Source organism: Ceratotherium simum, chromosome 9, assembly GCF_057802395.1.
Source record: "Ceratotherium simum simum isolate JZ-2026a chromosome 9, ASM5780239v1, whole genome shotgun sequence".
Taxonomy (NCBI): domain Eukaryota; kingdom Metazoa; phylum Chordata; class Mammalia; order Perissodactyla; family Rhinocerotidae; genus Ceratotherium; species Ceratotherium simum.
The window spans coordinates 65,198,661-65,216,371 of record NC_141908.1 but is presented as its reverse complement, the minus strand read 5'-3'; the positions used below and the strand labels follow the sequence as shown (position 1 = coordinate 65,216,371).

General features: G+C 34.8%; 1 protein-coding gene across 4 annotated transcripts in view; it reads left to right on the top strand.

Moving 5' to 3' along the window:
• The first annotated feature begins 699 nt into the window (after positions 1–699).
• TFPI (tissue factor pathway inhibitor) overlaps positions 700–17,711 on the top strand; it is a 79,712-nt gene continuing 62,700 nt past the window's right edge. For 2 of the 4 annotated variants that reach the window (XM_087435468.1, XM_087435467.1), the window contains exons 1-2: positions 700–1,020; positions 7,963–8,033. The gene's annotated coding sequence lies outside the window, so the exon portion shown is untranslated. The remainder of the gene's footprint in view (positions 1,021–7,962; positions 8,034–17,711) is intronic. The other 2 variants (XM_087435466.1, XM_004426716.3) reach the window with 2 other exon arrangements.

Genomic DNA, 17,711 nt, shown 5'->3' with positions numbered 1-17,711 from the left:
TAATTCCATTACGGAAATACGTAGAGTTAACCTCAATGATAGCAATCCACAGCAGAGCAAGCTGAGTAATATTAAGTATTTACAAATTGTGTAAAATAATAATAATAATATAAAAGGAATAAACATAATAGTTAACATTTATGGAAGGTTTGCTGTGTGTGGGGCCTGTCTTAAGTGCTTTATATATATTTATATGTATTAACCATTTACCACTTATATCAAACCTAGGAATTTTTATTATCATGATTTTAGGGAAAAAGAAACTGAGGTACAGAGAGTTTAAATAATTGATCAAAATTGCAAAGCTAGCAAGTAGCTGAGGCAGAGTTCACATACTGACATTCTGCAATAGACAATACAATATATTGCCTCTCTAATCAGAGAGAACTTCAACAGCCCTCAGATTTTTTTAGTAAATATACTGACAATGCGGATGAAATAATTTGAAGACAAGAAACAAACTGAAAAAAAAGTTCATTTTACTAAGTAACAATGTAATGATAAAAATATAATGTTTTAAAAACGTATAACTGGAAAAAAAAAGTATTTCTTTAAACTGATTACAAAAAGAATCCTGACAAGTAAAAGAAATAGTTATTCAGAAACAGTAATTCTGAAATCTTAGTGTGAGTTGTTTCCTTTGTCTGTTTCCTCCATAATAGAAACGGCTTTTGAAGAGTTTGGCGAAATTAGCCTAAAGAGAATTGGAGTGACCTAAACAGGAAGCCCGGTTATTCCCAGTGCCAGAGATCGCGGAGCTGGCTCTGAGGCTCTCTCTGCTCCAACAGACAGGGGCGACTCTGGGCTGGATAATCGTCAAATTCTTACCTCGCCCTTTCACTGCGGGCAGGATCAGATTGCATTTCTTTCATTACTCTTCACTTCCCAGTTTCTTGATCTATTTAAAAGAAGCAGCAGAAAAGATAAATTCTCTCTTCAGTGCCTGGAAGGGAAAACAAAATAACCTCAACTCCGCTTTGAAAAAAATCTTTCCAAGAACTTTCTTCAGAGATTTTACTCGTGAGTACTTGACAATATACTTTCTAGCCCATGAGAAATAACTTTTATTTCTTTTTCTTGGGGGAAAAACAGGGTACTGAAAAGTAAAGAGGGGTAAGGGAAGACCACTGTCTGTAACCCTGAAATGAAAATCGACTCTTCTCTGTAAACAAAGTAAACTCATTCTGCAAGGCAAGTTCTCAGCACTTTACATTTAGTTCTTAAACAAGTATATATGCAATTTATGTTATGCTTTTGAGATCATAACATTTTTATAAGAAGTTAGTCAGATGTAGCCTTTTTTATAATTTTAAGCTCATAGTGGCAATTATTTACTAATTGTGTCTGTTTAGTTGGAATTTTCTGAAGATTTGGTTTACTTTCAAATATTATTTAGTAATGTGTAGAAAAATATAATAAAGATTGTCTGAGAGCCTTACGTTTAAACAAACTTCTTTCATTGCATTAATTGGTGATATTTAAAATGAGATATAAACATTAGAATTCTTGTAATCCAAATTAAATGTTTTATACCAGCATTAACTAATCTCTCTAAGGAAATGTTTTACAAGTCTCCAAAGCTCAAAGCTCATATTCTAAGATACTTAATTAAGAATATATATGATCAAGTCTATATGTAGTACAATTATGTAAATTAAAGCAATAGGTTACATACCTACACGATGTACTGTCATGCTCTTCTTGGTTATGAAACGATATTAAACGTTGCTTCTGATGGTAAAAGAAAGCACATAACATAGATGTACACAACCACAGAACTATAGTGAGACAAACAATTGTTTAATTATGGAAGAAGCTTATTTGAATAAGAGTATTCCCAAAAAATAAGGCACAAGAGCAGTACCCTGTAGAAAAAAAGAGAAGATAAGCCACAGCCACACTGTGACTCAGTGCTCTGGAAATTAGTCACAAAATGACTTTGTGTAATACATGATAACATAAACACAAAGGGCAGAACCCAAGCAGGAAACATACAGCTCAGAGTCATATTTTATGTGTAAAAGCATAATATTTACGTCAAAGGGAAAAGTTGTGTCAATTTTGAGATACTGCAAAGTTTTTGAACCTAACAAAATCCTTTCATAAAACATTTTTAGGATTTTTTTAAATTCATCGTTCTAGTGCATACTTATTTCAAGACATATTATCTATATCTCATCTACTCCTTAAACTAAACAGTGAATTAACTCTGAAAATTTGTTGGAGTATGAAAATTTAATTTGTGCCTGTAAGCTAATAAAATGATATAAAGTATTCATAGGGATCAACAGAGATTAAAAAATATTAATGTAAATATAGATAATTAACATTATAGATGTAAAACTTTAAAATACCTACTTTTAACAATTTGAATAGTTGTATTGGAAAATCAGATCTGTCTTCTTTAGGTGACCATGGAATCTTGTTGGAGAACTTTAATGACTTTTATACCGTTATTTGGTTCCTCTCTCTATTAACTATGCTGAATTGGACAAGTTGGTTTTTTTAAAGTCACAGTCTGATATCTTTAAGCATTTATTTTACCTCTAGTGACTAGATCAAAACCCCTTTGGGAAATATGGCTCCTATTCAAATGGCTTATGCCGTCAGTTGGTACTTGCTGGTCTGATTGATTGTCTGTAACTCTAGGCTTTGTTTGTTTGTTGGTTGTACAACTATTTTTTTTTTTTGTGAGGAAGATCGGCCCTGAGCTAACATCTGTCAATCCTCCTCTTTTTGCTGAGGAAGACTGGCTCTGGGCTAACATCTATGCCCATCTTCCTCCACTTTCTATGGGACACCGCCACAGCATGGCCTGACAAGCGGTGTGTCAGTGCGCGCCCGGATCCGAACCGGCGAACCCCGGGCTGCCACAGCGGAGTGCAGGCACTTAACCGTTTGCGCCACTGGGCCGGCCCGGTTTTACAACTATTTTGACTAGAATCTTCTATTGTGAACATTATCACTAAGTTTAGAAATAATCTATTAAATGGAAAATTGTTTTTGTATTAAACTATAGTTTTCATAACACTAATTTACTCCTTCCTTAAGAATTAATTTCCTAATCTTAGTTATCTACATTATTCAAATTCAAAAGATAATTGGACAGGATGACAAACTACTGGAAGGCCGAGATCAAAAGATTTTATTTATTCCTGGAATACCTAGCAATCTAACCAGATAGTAAATGTACCATAGATTCTTTAGGAATGGTTAGTTCATTAAATTCAGTGTCACAAACTTTTAAGACAGATTTCAACTGATATCTCTACCTAATAGAAGAAAAAAATGCCAAGTAAACATCCTTGCCAACAAAAAGGCAGGAGAAACAATGTAAAAGGAGAAGGAAGTACTTAGAATAGGGTTTTCAAAAAAAAATCTTATTTATTAGTATAAATTAAATAAGTTGAATGATGATATTGATTAAAACGGATTAATTATATTACCAATTTATTTTTGCTATGTAGGTACTATCTAAGAACTGTACCACAATCCAACCCATCTATTCTCAATAAAGGCCGTCTCCAGCCACCTTTGTTTAGTTTACCATCTAAAACATCTAACTTGGGGAATTCAATTTGCAGAGTTTTGTTTTGTTTTGTTTTGTGAGGAAGATTAGCCCTGAGCTAACATCTGTTGCTAATCCTCCTCTTTTTGCTGATGAAGATTGGTCCTGGGCTAACATCTGTGCCCATTTTCCTTCACTTTATATGTGGGACAACTGCCACAGCATGGCTTGATAAGTGGTATGTAGGTCCGCACCCGGGATCCAAAGCTGCGAACCCCAGGCCGCTGAAGCGGAGTGCACACACTTAAACACCCACCACCAGGCCAGCCCCCAGAGTTACCTTTTTAAAAACAAAAATATGTTTAAATGCATTACACCTTGCCAATACTATAATTCTTTCTGATTGTTACCACGTGCGTTAGGAGAAATATGAATTCAAGACATGAAGTGACTATTTAAGTCCTTGTTTCTGGATATTAAATTTCACCAAAGTGAAGAAAGGGTGCAAGTTATTCCAGAGAGTTCTTTTCACGCTAGACCATCTCTCTTGGGTCTCTGAGATCCTCAACAACTGCTTTCTTGGTGTGATATATCGTTTCCAGGAGCCCAGCCTCTCCACCACCCTTCTCTCTCTGTCTTCACTTCTCCGAGTGGCAGGTGCCATGTAGAATCAGAGCCTAAGATTCAACTACCAAAGGCTGAGGGGCCTAGTCATTTCCACTAGTCTTTTTTTCCAGAATCAATAACAAAAAGCACTGGACTCACGTCAAATCTGCTATGTTAGTCTCTCTTCAGGCCTTTCTTTGGGATTCTGTATTTTCTCTTAGTTGGAACAGCCACACTTTAAAATTACTTTAAAAACAAAAGAGTAAAAAGACTCAATGGTCCTTAGTAGAAGTCCCAATCCTGCGATATTTCTATCCCAATTGTTCCGTCTGGACCACAGTTCCCTGGGGAGACATAGACTTATTGCAAGGAATTCCTCGATCAAAACGTGATGACAGCATTCTCTCTAGACGTAATTAAATATTATATATTGTCGCTTAGGCTATTTCAGCATCACGAATGTGAAAGTATCAATCAATATGGCACTGATATAATTTAGTGTTTTTATTACCAAACATAGTGTGCCCCTGCCACCCTTCAACTGTACCACTCTTTCAGTGCCAACACCACTCTGCCACCAATCTCAATCTCTCTCTCCTGTTTATGATTCTTAGCAGCATCTATCCCATCCTTGAATCTCATAACAACTCATCTCTAAGCATCACCTCATTACTCATCTCACAAGGCTTAGAAATAGAGTAAATCTCAGTAATGGGATGAGTCTCCAGAATAACACTGTTTGTTGCATTTTTAAATTTCATTTAGGAAACTTCAAAGTATCACAGAAAATGAATCAAAAGGATTATATCAAAATAGCATACGCCTACTCTGGCTCATTCTTGTGCAACTGATTTCAAATAAACATGAATACGAAATTAATGAATTTCTGACTCATGCTACATGAATGAAACTTGAAAACATTATGCTAAGTGAAATAAGCCAGACACAAAACAACAAATAGTGTATAATTCCACTTACATGGAATATCTAGAACAGGCAAATTCATAGAGACTGAAAGTAGATTAGAGGTTACCAGAGTCTGGAGGAAGGAATGAATGGTGAGTTATTGCTTAGTGGATAAAGAGTTTCTGTTGGGGTCATGAAAAATTTTGGAAATAGATAGTTGTGATTGCACCACATTGTGAATATAATTAATGCCACTGAGTTGTACACTTAAAAGTGGTTAAAATAGCAAATTTCATGGTATATCTATTATTTTACCACAACAAAAAATAGTAAAACTATTATTAAGAATTCTGTTTGAAGAATTCTATATTCCCAATGATATTCTCTTTATATTTTATCAATTAATAGAATAAAAAGCATAAATATTATAATGTAGGGATACTTGAATTTTTAAAAATGAAAACAGGATCTTTCTGTTTTGTTTCCTGATGAAAATTGGAACATATTTTTTACCTGATATGGCTGTACTGGAGGCTAAGGTTTTTCATTCATAATGTCTTTTTTTGGCTTTGGTTTCAGGGTAATTCAGGCCTCACAGAATGAGTTGGCAAGTAGTCCCCCCCTTCTGTTAAATTTTCTGGAAAAGTTAATGTAAAATTGGTATTATTTCTTCTGTAAATGTTTGGTAGAATTCACCAGTGAAACCATCTGGGGCTGAATTTCTTGGTGAGAAAGTTCGTAATTACAAAATTCAGTTTTTAAAAAATAATTATAGGGCTATTCAGGTTATCTGTTTCTTCTTGAGTGAGCTTTGGTAGTTTATGTCTTTCAAGAAATTGGTCCATTTCCTCTAAGTTGTCAAATTTATTGGCAAAAAGTTGTTAATAGTGTTTCATTATACTAGAATCTGTAATGATGTGAAACCTCTAGTTCTTTTTTTTTGTTAATTTTTTGTTTATTGCAGTAACATTGGTTTATGACATTGTAAAAATTTCAGGTGTACATCATTGTACTTCTATTTCTGCATAGATTACATCATGTTCACCACCAAAATACTAATTACAACCCATCACCACACACATGTACCGAATTATCCCTTTCACCCTCCTCCCTCCCCCCTTCCCCTCTGGTAACCACCAATCCAATCTCTGCCTCTATGTATTTGTTTATTGTTGTTATTATCTACTACTTAATGAAGGAGATCATACGGTATTTGACCTTCTCCCTCTGACTTATTTCACTTTGCATTATACCCTCAATGTCCATCCATGTTGTCACAAATGGCTGGATTTCATCATTTCTTATGGCTGAGTAGTATTCCATTGTGTATATATACCACATCTTCTTTATCCATTCATCCGTTGATGGGCACTTAGGTTGCTTCCAAGTCTTGGCTTGACTTTAGTAATTTGTGCCTTCTCTTTTTTTCCTTATCAGTCTACATCTAGGTTTATCAGTTTTACATATTTTGTAAAAGACTCAGCCTTTAGTTTCATTTACTTTCCCTATTGCTTTTCTATTTTTATTTCATCGATTTTTCAATTTTCTTGCTATAAATTTCTCTCTAAATATTGCCTTTGCTGTGTTTTGATATGCTGTGTTTTCATTTTTACTCATTTCAAAGTATTCTCTAATTTCCCTGTGATTTCCCAATTGACTCATGAGTTTTTTTAGAAAAGTGTTATTTAGCTTCCAAACATTTGGGGATTTTCCAAAAATCTTTCTTTTACTTATTTCCAATTTAATTTCATTAGGGTCTGAATACATATTTTATATGAATGGAATCATTTCTAATTTATTGAGATTTGTTTTAGGCCCTGAATACAGAAGTTGGTAAATGTTCTGTATGCCCTTGAAAAGTATGTGTGGAATGGACTGTTTTATAAGTGTCAGTTAGATCTACTTGGTTCATAGTGTTTATCAGATCTTTTATATCCTTACTAAATATTTGTGTCCATTTTTTCTATTGCATACTGGGACATGATCGTTGATATAATTTTGGATTTGTCTACTTTCCTTTCCAGGTCTGTCAGTTTTTGTTTCATGTTATTTGTAGCTCTAGTATTAGGTGCATATACATTTAGGATTGTTTTGTCCTCTTGATGAATCTCTCCCTTTATCATTATGAAATGACCCTCTTATCACTGGTAATACCCTTTGCTGAAAAATGTAATTCATTATTAATATAGCCACCTTAGGTTTCTTTTGATTGGTGTAAAAACTGTATAATATTTTCCATCTTAACTTGTGTGTTTATATATAAAGTGGGTTTTTAGGCAACATATAGTTGGGTCTTGCTGTTTTATTCAATCGGACAATATTTCTCTGTAAGTTGGGGTGTTTAGAACATTTTCATTTCATGTGATAATCAATATATTTGAGTTTAAGTCTACATATCGCTATTGTTGTTCTATTGGTCCTGTTTTTGTTTCCTTTTTTTACGTGTTTGGGGTCTTCTCTTGGATTTAGTATTGTGTATGATAATATTTTATCTCCTTTTTTGGTTTATTTGCTATCATTATTTTGTTAGTGATCGCTTTGGGGCTTAGAGTATACATCCTTGACTTATTCCAGTCTACCTTCAAGTGATATTAAACCATTTCTCTTATAGTACAAGCAATTTCAATCAGTATACTTCCACTTTTCCCTCCCTGGCCTTTGTGCTGTTGTTGTCATACATTTTATTTCTATATAATACTATAAATAATACACTGCAATGTAATTATTTTGGTTTCAAACAGTTATCTTTTTAAAATAAACTTTTTAGTTAGAATTCATTTAGATTTACAGAAAATTTGTGAAGCTAGAGAGAGTCACCATATATTCCAGATCCATTTTATTAACATCTTATATTAGTATGGAACATTTGTCAAAATTGATGAACTAATTATCTTTCAAAGAGATGTAAATGTTAAAAAATTCTTTTATATTTACCCTTGCAGTTACCTGCTCTGGCATCTACATTCCTTTGTATGGATCCACATTTCCATCTGGTGCCATTTTCCTTCCTCAGGTACTCTCCTCTCTTCCCAGAATTCCAATTGCATGTATATTAATTAGGATGCTTAAGGGTACCTCAGAGCTCACTAATGCATCATTCATGATTTTTAGTGTTTTTTTCCCTGTGTTTCAATTTACATAGTTTCTATCATTACGTCTTTTTTTTTTCCTTTTCTTCTGCTATGTCTAATATGTTTATAATCCTATGTAGTATATTTTCCATCTCAGATATTGTTGTTTTCATCTCCAGAAATTCGGTTTGGGTCTCTTATTTTCTCTTTCTACTGAATACACTCAGTATTTTCTCTAGCTTCTTGAACATATGGAATGCAGTTAAGATTACAGTTTTAATATCCTTGTCTACTAAGTCTATTTTCTGTGTCATTACTGTGTCATTTTGACTCTTCTCATTATGAGTTATCTTTTACTATTCTTTGCATGCCTGTAATTTTGATTTGAATGCCTGATATTGTGAATTTTACCTTCTTAGGTGCTGGATATGTTGTATTTCTATAAATATTCTTGAACTCTGTTCTGGAATGCAGTTTAATTACTTGGAAACAATTTGGTATTTTGTTATCTTGCTGTTAAGGTTTGTTAGGCAGCATCAGAGAAATGTTTATTCTATGGTACTTTTCTCCCAGTACTGAGGAAAACAACCTCCTGGCTACCATACTTGATGGTCCATGAATTGAGATTTTTGCAACTTAGAGACAAGAGATACCCCCTGCTTTATATTTGTTCTAAGTGTTATCCCCTCTAGGGCTTTCAGGTGGTTCTTTACCGAAACTCGGGTACCTTTCTCTCATGCATGCACTGATCAGTATTAAGCTGAAGACTTGAGGGCCACCTGAGGGTCTCTGCATCTCTTTTGCTGGGTAGCTCTTTACTCTCTGGTACTCTGCCCTGCATACTCTAGCCACCTTAGCCTCCCCAGACTCTCTGCTTTGTCTGCTCAACTCAGGGAGACCACTGGGCAATTCCAGAACTGCCCCTCCCTGAACTTGAGTGTGGAAACTCTCTTCGGTAGGCACACTGGAGCAAATGTCGGAATGTAGGGCTCAATTCTTGTTTCCCATCCTTATGGGCTGGTTGTCCTTCACTGACCCATATTTAATTAGTTGAAAACCATCATTTCAAATATTTTTATTGTTTTTTTATAATTTGTTTCAGATGGGAGGATAAATGCAGTCTCTGTTAATCCATTATAGCTGGGAGTGAAAGGGCTGTTTTTAAAATTATATTTTAATGATATCCTAAAAAGCAAAAAATGACCATAAATAGAAGAAGAAATTTTAAGGGCATATAAACTATAATTTGTTGATTTGCCTAGATAAGATAAACACATTTTTGCCTGCTGTATCCCAGCAACTGTTAGATGAGTAAATACATTTACGTGTTTATACAACGAAACTCTTAAATTTAGTATTTCTATAAAATAATTATTTTATCTCAGATAAGCAGTTCATTTGTTTCACTATGTTTTTCTTAACAACAGTAGCTATTTGGGCAGCTAAAATCTTCCTCTCTTCTATTCTAGACGAGAGTGAACTCTCACAAGCTTAAAACCAATCCAGTCGTCACTTGTTCAACAGGCATTTCCAAAACTCTGAGTACTTAGTGTTATTTACCTAGAGCCTCCAGAGGTTTATAATGAATTAAAGATCGCCCTTCCTGAGATAGTTTCCTATCACAATTTTTCACAGTTATCTTTCCTCTCCTGCTTCCTGGCTTCTTCCCCATATTGAAAGCTAGGGAAAGTTCATTGACAGCACAAATTAAAACTCTCTCTTTTTATGAAAGGAAGCTTAGTTTCAGGTGCTTCCTGCTCAATTTTTTTATACCAGTTGAGGCAAACAGATAATCCCAAATGACAAATATTATAGATAAAATTTATATTTAGTATTAGAATTTGGTTTTATAATTATGTGAGAGTGTGTACATTATTCAAGTTTCTAGGTATCTTATTTCAGTTCTGTGGTTTTAATCTCATTTAGCAGAGTTGTTCTGTCTATGAGGAAAGGAAACAGGTACACGATAAAGAAATTATTATGGTATTCATGTCCTCGTGCTAATGCGGGTTATCAAAAAATTGTGAGATAAGCAGTTTATCTTAGAAACACCCAGGCCCTCCTTTCATGACCAACAATATTATTCTGGTTCCAGACCTCCCAGAATTAACCTCTTTTTGCGTGTTTTTCTCTTAAGGAATCGCTGAAGAATGTGCCAGCTGAGGAGATGTTTAATCAAGGAGAATTTAGGTTAGCCTCAATTCACACAGCAAGAGACATTTTATATATATGTATAGTCAGCTCTGGATGAAACTCCTTTAAAGTCATTTTAAGTTTGCATTCATTAACTATAGCCCTTAAAGAAATCAAGCTTCCTGAGGTACCAGTGTTTGCCATATCACTATTCTCTCCCCACCACCACTTACTTCATCTCCTTATTCAGAGGCCAGAAAGATACAGGTGACCATCTGTCCTTCCTAATAGGCACTGGAAGCCTCCCCTGAAAAGACAGAAGCCAGTGGTCATCCATGGATAGTCTTCAAAAGTGTGTGTGAAAAAATATCTGTGCACGTGTGTATTTGCACTTTAGAAGGAATTTTAGTTTTGCTCAGACCTGTCAGGAGCCTACACATCAGCATGAAAGGTATATCTGAGACATGATTAAATATCTAAGGAAAACAATATATAGGGTTAGAATCAAAAAGAGTGTTAAATAATATGTCCTGAAGAAGGCAAGATAAAGATTTCAAAGACAAATAAACTTGACATGGAGGGTGGGGTGCAGAGACAAGAAAAAAGATCTTTTTGAGAAGCTAAGGAAGAGATTAAATCATTGTAAGATCTCTTTCAGTTCTATCATTACGCTTGAATAAGCAGATTCAATTTTTAATATCTTCCAAGTTGAGCATAGTTCTGCTATGCAAAAGTTATATATGCTTTTTATATATTAGAACCTTTGCAGGATACAAAATGTGTACAATGTGATAAATTTTAATCATTTATAAAGTAAGCTAATTATTAGGATTTGAGGTACCTTCAAAAAATCAAAAGTCTGGTCTCCATTCTCAGAAAATTACGATGAAGGGAATTAAGCAGAGAATTTAACAAGAAAATGTTATCTGATTCTTGATCATATGATTATGTGTTAGGTAGAATTTGGATAGGAGAAAAAGGAGCAGCAGTTTGGACAATATAACTGGTCTTTATAAAAATGTAAGATAATGAGCATTCAATGTGAAGAACCAAGAGAAAAAGAAACCTATTTATTGGATGCTGTGAATGAAAAAGGAGTGGCACCAACTGGCTTTCATTCTCTGGGCCCATAGTTCTCGTTCTTTCCTGGGTCTGACATTTTGCAGTCTGAATGCATGTGGCTGAAGATCAACATGTTAATGGTTCCCGGAGGACCTGACTCAGCTTCCTGGGGCTCCCTGTTCCTTTACTGTGATGATTCAGAGAGGCTGAACTCAGGATGTCATCTGAACTTATGAGTATAGTTACCAACAGCTGCCGTTCCAATCTTGCACTAAGCTCAGACTCCTCCCCAGACGCTTTTCATTAGAGCACAATCAGAAATTTCCCGGGTTTTTCACATTAGGACTTATTTCACCAGCGGAAGTACTCTCACTGAGGAGGGAGAAAGTTGGTCATTATCAGTTCATAATATTTATTGGATACTTAAGGATCAAAACTTCAGCTAATGTTTGGAACCATAACACTTTTCCAGTCAGAAAGAAAGTTACCTGCTTCCTCACATATCTGAAACCAAAATGTTCTAAATATCTAGTCTCAGGTATATTGAGTACAAATTTTGCTTCTCCTTTTCAAAAGGAAATAATATAGTAATGTTTTGTGGGAAGTTCCCCTACATGGGCTAACATTTTGCTGTCTTTTTCTCATACAAGCTGAGATAATCAAAAGCAGAAAGTTAAAAAGTCTCCGGTATATTTGTCTAAACAGAGATGAAATCTGGGATGGCAATAGACTTTGAGGGGAAATGAGGAAACTGACCTGACTTTAGCTATGGATCCTTGAAATAAAAAAAGGTAATATCAACCTGAATTATATTAGCTATGAATCAAAGTTCTAATTTGAACCCTATAAGGAAGGTCTCAGCTGTCTTTCCAGGTCTTTCCAAAGTACTTATCCTCTGCCCATAGCTGGCACACTCAATATGAATTAATAGATTAATAAACTAATTGTGTAACCAAGAGATAGATAGATAGACAGACATATAATTAGAGAAGCAATGGTCTTGAAATACCATTTTCCTATCTTGCTCAATAATGGATACCTAGAAAAACAGACACAAAGTGCAGGAAAAATAGACAGATGCAGTCATAGGTCTTTCTATATGGTTCTTTTTCTTAATAGGGATAGTAATAATAATAGGGAAGGACAATTAATATATTTAATTCTCTTCTTTCTCCTTTCACACCAAAATTTATTGTATTCATTTGTATTTTTTCTATTTCCTTCCATTTGGAGCTATTGGCTTTGTAGTTGAGGAACATTATATTCTCGGAAACCTCCATTTTGGTTTAACTATGTAATACCAGCTTTTATTTGTTTTTCCCCCTTAAAGAAATGAAAACAGCATGCTATGAAGAACTTTGCTTTTAAACAAACTGGGGTAGTATGTGAGTCAGAGTCACCATGATGAGGAAAGGTGAACTCATTCAAAGAAATGAACGCCACCTTCATTTGAAAAAATGTCTTACGAATTTAACTATAAAATCCAGACAAAATAATTTCATGCATTTTTTCCTAAAAGAGTTTTGTAATTATGGGCAACTACACAAGAAAGTATCTTTGGCATTATTTTCTTTATTATGTGTTTCTGTTTTATTTCCTTTGCTCATTGTGTTTTTAGTAGTAAAAGATCTATATCACAATCTCTTCAGAATTTACTTACAAATTTTTAGAAATATGTTTACATATTTACATTTTCCCTATTCTTAACTTTTTAATTATCTCTTTATGCACCCCTCCCCGTTGCTTGTTAATTTTCTTTTTCCACATCCCAGTTCTCTCACTCTTCTCTCTTAACTAGCAATAAGAATCAATATTCTCTATTACTATTTAGAGGGAGATTATGTTTCCTCTTCAAAAATATAAACACAAAAATTTTAAAAAGATTGTTTTAATTGATGAATTTCTTGACTTATTTACTTATAGGGCTTTGGCCCAAAACAGGGAATAAATATCCCCTAGTTATGATTTGATGAAATGCTAACTTCTAAATATTGTGAATAATCTGAAATCCACTTTTGAGGGAAAAGAAAGAGAAAGATATTTGTGAGAATAGTGGGTCTTTCTGAGGCTGGCAATTGCCCTTTCCTTGAAATGGTCACAATTCCTGTGTTTGAGTTGAAGCTCAGCCAATATGCAAATAGAAGACTTTGAGGGGGAAAAAATCAGTTTCTAGGCTTCAGTTTCCTCATTAAAAAACCCCAGAATATTCCAGTTATTTCTCTCTATGGTTTCTTTTTATCTCTAGCAGTATGTAATTGTATGACTTTGCCCTCCATTTCAGTTTTTTTTATTTTTTAAAAATACTTAGTTTACGTATGTTGTAGGCTATTTTGTTGTAACATGAAGATATCCACTTTTTTTTCCCTGGATCTCCATTTCCTTTCTATGGGATATTTTTTTACTTTTATTTCTCACGTTATGAATGACAGGAAGTTAGGCCTACACAGTGAACAGCTTTTAACATATTATTCCCAGAGGAAACTCACCTGCATTATAAAATCATACCTGACACCTACTTCTGTATCTAAAAGAAAGAAAGTAGCAAACGTTGTTATCAATGATATTGTCACAATCTAAAAATAAAGATAAGTGATGATTTGACCCATTAGCTAACATCAGGGAATTTCACATTACACAATTCTCCAAAAGTATGGTTTCCTATAACAAGAGCCAAATCCAATAGCTGTTTCCCCACTGGATTGGTCAGTCTTTTAGTAAACATGATTAGGGTCAATAGTCTGCAATTAATCGGGGAGGTTTGTTTTTTGTTGTTGCTGTTTTGCTTTTATTTTTAAATCACTCTGTGTTTCTAATATTAATTTACTCAGCTACAGAATATTTTGCTTCATTGTTTCCCGTATTTTATCTTTACTCTGGATATACTTTTAAAATATAATCTTAAAATTTAACTCTTTTATAGCAAAAAGTTAGGCATTGTTTTAATATCAAAATAGTTTTAAGGATAAGAAAAAGGGATTCAGACCTGGGCTTTGTAGTATTGATATTATTTCCCCATCCCCCAAGCATCCTCCAATCAAAAACTTTGGAAAAAATTGGTTAATAATCAGTTTGCTAAAGCAAAAACAGCAAAATAACTGTCAGGTTACATTTGGCTGCTGGTAGGACAAAACCATAGCACACAAGTGGCTTAAATAATGAGGCTACTTTTCTCACATTATACAAAGTACAGAGGTAAGATGCTTCAAGACTGGTTAATTCAACACAAATCCAAGTTCTTACCATCACTGTATTGCTGTTATTCAGAGCAGGTCGTCTTCATCTCAGGGTAGTTCCTCTCAACACTACAAGGTGGTTGTTTCAGTCATAGCCACCACATACAGACATTATAAGAGGAAAGAGACACCATGCGGCCCCTCCCATGTGGCTCCATTTAGAGCAAGGATCTTTTTCAAAAGTACCCCATTCCTGGCCAGCCCAGTGGTGTAGTGGTTAAGTGCAGGCACTCCACTTTGGCAGCCCGGGGTTCACAGGTTCGGATCCCAGGCACAGACCGACACACTGCTTATCAAGCCATGCTGTGGCAGCCTCCCACATATAAAATAGAGGAAGATAGGCACAGATGTTAGCTCAGGGCCAATCTTACTCAGCAAAAAGAGGAGGATTGGCAACAGATGTTAGCTCAGGGCTGATTTTCCTCACCAAAAAGAAAAGGAAAAAAGAAGAAAAAAATTTTAAAAAGTACTCCCTTCCCAACCCTGCAAGATTACATACTTCTTCTCTCATCTCATTGGCCAGAGATTTATCATATAGAAATATCTAAACCAGTCACATAAGGGAAATGGAATCACCCTGATTAATGTGAGTTAATGAAGAGTTCATTATTTACAAATTCATTCCTCAGGTGGGCATAGGCTATCCTTCCCTGAGAGCTGGATTTATTAACATAGTCAGCTTACCTGCTATCAATGAAAAGTGACAGAGAATGGTTGCTGCATAAGCAAACATGATGACTGAAACAACATTGTAAAAAGCTGAAAAAAATGACAAAAATACATCAATAATCTCACTGACCTAATATATTTTCTCTTTTCAAAACATTTTTCTGCAGGAACACCAATTTTTGCTTAGTTGATCTTAAAATACACCTATGTTTTTGTATACATCTTTTAAAATTCATATTACCATGATTATTCCCCACTTTACCTTCTAGTCATTGTCAATACCAATTTTACTTTGTGTAGTATGCATCTGGTAGATGGATGTGCTGCCATATCTAATAATTGTCATAATGTTGCATACTACATTGTTTAAAAATGCAATATTATTTTCTATGCTAAAATAAACATGAATGTGCATTCAGCCATTTTCATATTTTTAAATTCCCAAGTGTGGTATCACTAGCTTAAAGTATCATCTACATTTTTGAGCAAAGAAAGTACACATGTAGGAAAAATTATTACTTGACGATTAAATAATAAACCACTTATGTATTTCCTCTTGCCAACACTCCTTAAAGCCCTGTGTTTTTTTGTTCTTTATTTCTGTCCAACTGATAAAATCTAACTCTGAATCTTTCAAATTTTAATTATTGTATCTGGAGGGAAGGGGCACTGAATTTTGAAGGCACATATTACAACAAACTTATAATTTGGGATTCCAGCAGCCCAGAAATCCTTTAATGAGAAATTTTCTCTGCCTCATTTTATTTTACCTAGAGAAAATGTCAAACCCTCACATTTTTAAAAGTCCACTGCTTCTTGACATCTTGAACAGAAACCTCTTCTTCACATAAAAATTGAAAATTGAATCACAGCAAGAAAATCGTCAGCTATCTACTCTTCAACAAGTCACTCACAAAACACACACACACGCACCCACGCCTGAAAATGTATCATATGCCCCTCCTCTGCCATAGAAAACATTTCATTTTAACGGAATATACTCTTTTCTTTAGGCCAAAGTTAGACTCTCTTCACCTGTGCCCAGGATCTCATCCTCTATCCATTTTATTTTTGTTTTAGCTTTTGTTTCTCTCTCTCTAATGGTAGGAACATATAAAACTATACCCTCCACAAAAGTTTCTCTTCAAATGCTCTCTCTTACTTTTCTCCATAGATTCATACAATGATATCCTAAATTGCTGCTTTCACAAGCTCTGTTCCAGTTCCTTCCTCAGCTCACCTGCTGCTGCCCCCACCACTGTACCAAATCTTTTTTTGCAATTTTGCAAGGATACTGACGATGCCATTGTCACTAAACACTAAACGCATGTTCTTTAGCCCTTACTTCACTTGGACCCTCTGTGCTTTGGACATTGTCCACTTATGACAAGTTCATGAAGTACTCACTTCCCTTAGTGTCTGTGTCACTGCAGCCACCAGGTTTCCTCCTGCTTCCCTGGCCATTTCTTAGTCTTCTTCTCAGACCTGTTTTCCTCATCCTTGTTCTTTGGCATTCCTTCCCCATCTTCACACTCCCCTCCTAGAGTTACCGTGAGGATTACATGAACTAATATTTATAAAAGCACTTAGAAGAATGCCTGCTCCATATCAGATGCTACATAAGTATTTGTTAAGCAAATCAATCTCATCCCCTCCACAGAAGTAATTATCATGTCTATACGGATGCTCACATTTCTATCTCCAGCAGAGATGTCTACGCGGAGCTCCATGTCCACATATCGGGCTGCTTCTTTCATGGCTCCAACGTATGTCTCACAAATACTTCAAACTCAAACTGCCTCATCCTGAATTCATGACCTTCCTAAGGCAAAGTGTTCTTTCTCTTAGGCTCCTCACCTCATTGTCTGGAACTATCCATCGATCCCTTTGCTTAAGTCAGAAACTGTAGCTGTCCTTGATTCCTCTCTCTTCTCACCTGCCGTAACATTTTAATCACCAAATTCTCCTGAATTTACCTTTTAATTTCCTCACAAATCAGGGCATTTCTCTCCAATCCCACTTCCAGTGTTATATTATATATAATAGGCACCTCTCATCTCAAAACATTATTCAGAAGCTTCTGGTTTTCTGATATTCCAGAATATACTTCAAATCACTCCATAAAAATTTTCAAGTATATGTGTTTGGAGGACTTTTTCGTTGTACGTTTTATATTTTGCGTGTATGTGTGGTAAATATTTGTGATATTATGACAAAATATGGAAGATATATATGATAATTTTTGATGATTTTTATGTATAATAGTAAATTGCTTGGTTGGGTCACTCTGTGCTTCAAAATCGAAAGCATCTTGAACAATCTGTCATTATTTAATCCTGTCCCTTAAATTTATTTCATTTTTTCTTTAAAGGTCTATTCTTTCCTTCTAAGAAAATTTATTATATGAGAACAGTTCTCCCTTCATTCAACTTCCATGTATAAAATTTCTCATGTGTTGCTTACTCTTTGTCCCAATTTATCAGATTTCCTTTCTCAGATTTCAAAGGGTTTTTTTTTTTTTCG